Here is a 2,457-nt window from a genome sequence, read left to right as displayed (position 1 = left end):
AAGGCCCAAATTAATTATCAACAAATTGTGCGTGATATTGTTAAGAAAATTGGTTTTGATGATTCACGAAAGGGCTTTGACTACAAGACCTGTAATATTCTTCTCGCCCTCGGAGCAAAAGTGTGCGAGATTGCTAATGGTGTACACATCGGGCGCAGTGATGACAACACTGGTTCAGGGGACCAGGGACTGATGTTTGGTTATGCCACTGATGAGACCGACGAGTGCATGCCCTTAACTATTATGCTGGCACACACCGTCTCAATCAGAAGATTGCAGAGCTGCGAAGAGATGGGACGTTCTGGTGGGCGCGACCTGACCTGTAAGACTCAAGTCACATGCCAGTATGCCTTCGATCAAGGAGCTGTTATTCCCAAAAGAGTGAACACTGTTGTCGCTTCTGTACAGCACTCGGAACAAATTACTGTCGAAGCTTTGCGTGACGAGGTTATAGAGAAGGTCATCAAGGTCATTATTCCTGAAAAATATATAGATACTCAAACGAAATACCACATCAACCCTTGCGGAGAATTAATCATGGGTGGACCTCAAGGTAACGTTGGGCTAACTGGTAGGAAAATCATCGTTGACACTTATGGTGGGTGGGGCGCTCACGGCGGGGGAGCATTCTCTGGCAAAGATTACACAAAGATTGACCGCTCAGCGGCCTATGCCGCCCGATGGGTTGCCAAGTCACTGGTGAAAAACAAATTATGTAGACGCTGTTTGGTTCAGGTATCTTACGCCATTAGTGTTGTGCACCCCATAAGCATCAGCATCTTCCACTATGGTACCTCACAGTACACATCAAAACAGCTTCTGAAGATTGTTAACCACAACTTTGATCTACGACTAGGACATATTGTCAAGGAGCTGGGCTTAAAGAGACCAATTTACAGTGATACGTCGTGTTATGGACATTTTGGACGGCAACAGTTCTCTTGGGAGCAGCCCAAGAAGTTGACCATCCCTGAATTTTAGAGTCAAATAATTCTTAAGGATGACTATCATTTTTACGTTTTTCAACAAGTCCCTGTTAATATGGGAGAACACTATGTCTATGCTTGATTCACAACTCTCCTAAACACGAGAGTGAAGTTATTGAGAACACTTTCCCACCAGGAGACTTGAACCCTAGCCAGCACAGAAGCATGGTGGGAACCTTTAATTTTATATTCAATTGATAGTTTTATATACTTTTTTGACGTTTTATATACCCGAGTATATAAAATCTCCGGGCCTTTTATATATCAGAGTAAATAAAATTAAAATGACTCTATAAGACCAGCGTCTGGGTCAAGATAAATACGTTTTCTTCCACTAAACTGAATCCAGTTTTTTTTATTTTTTTTTCGGTGGGGGGTTCTATGTCCTCCTCCTCCTCCTCCTCCTCCTCCTCCTCCAACTGTTTGTGGTTCTCCTCCTCCTCCTCCTCCTTCTCCTCCTCCAACTGTTTGTGGGTCTCCTCCTCCTCCTCCTTCTCCTCCTCCAACTGTTTGTGGGTCTCCTCCTCCTCCTTCTCCTCCAACTGTTTGTGGGTCTCCTCCTCCTCCTTCTCCTCCTCCAACTGTTTGTGGGTCTCCTCCTCCTCCTTCTCCTCCTCCAACTGTTTGTGGGTCTCCTCCTCCTCCTCCTCCTCCTTCTCCTCCTCCAACTGTTTGTGGGTCTCCTCCTCCTCCTCCTCCTCCTTCTCCTCCTCCTCCTTCTCCTTCAACTGTTTGTGGGTCTCCTCCTCCAACTGTTTGTGGGTCTCCTCCTCCTCCTTCTCCTCCTCCTCCTCCTCCTCCTCCTCCTTCTCCTCCTCCTCCAACTGTTTGTGGGTCTCCTCCTCCTCCTCCTCCTCCTCCTTCTCCTCCAACTGTTTGTGGGTCTCCTCCTCCTCCTCCTCCTCCTTCTCCTCCTCCAACTGTTTGTGGGTCTCCTCCTCCTCCTCCTCCTCCTTCTCCTCCTCCAACTGTTTGTGGGTCTCCTCCTCCTCCTCCTCCTCCTCCTCCTTCTACTGTTTGTGAAGTTTTTACCTTTCCTACTCCTTCTCCTGCATTTTGTAATTCTCCTCCTCCATGTGATTCTTTTGTTTGTTCTTCTTTCTCGACTTCCACATAAATGTTAAATTTAATGCTAGCAAATGTGTCTGAGGAATTAATATTCTTAGCTAACATTTTACATTCCACCTCATTATGACCGTCTTCGAGTTCAAGTTTCATAACCACGAATAAGGGTAGTGAATTTTCTTTCATTGGGAAACTGTCCGAATAAAATCCACAATTAAATATATCTTGACTTGCAGCATGGGTACATGATATCAACAATTTGTTCATGTAAAATCGTTTTCCTTCCTTTCGACATTTTTTACGTGATGCCTCTAAATTGTTCTTTAATTTGACGTCTTTTATTTCACGTCGATCTGTATAAATATCAGGTGTGAAATTATGGAAATTCCATGGAAATATTAATATA

At 44.7% G+C, this 2,457-nt stretch overlaps 1 pseudogene; it reads left to right on the top strand.

Annotated features, from left to right (window-relative positions):
• The first annotated feature begins 6 nt into the window (after positions 1 to 6).
• LOC138362161 (S-adenosylmethionine synthase-like) lies at positions 7 to 963 on the top strand (annotated as a pseudogene).
• Positions 964 to 2,457: the final 1,494 nt, after the last annotated feature.

Source organism: Procambarus clarkii, unplaced genomic scaffold (assembly GCF_040958095.1).
Source record: "Procambarus clarkii isolate CNS0578487 unplaced genomic scaffold, FALCON_Pclarkii_2.0 HiC_scaffold_1368, whole genome shotgun sequence".
NCBI classification, from domain to species: domain Eukaryota; kingdom Metazoa; phylum Arthropoda; class Malacostraca; order Decapoda; family Cambaridae; genus Procambarus; species Procambarus clarkii.
The sequence above is the reverse complement of the archived record's forward strand: the minus strand, read 5'-3'. Positions and strand labels throughout refer to the sequence as shown.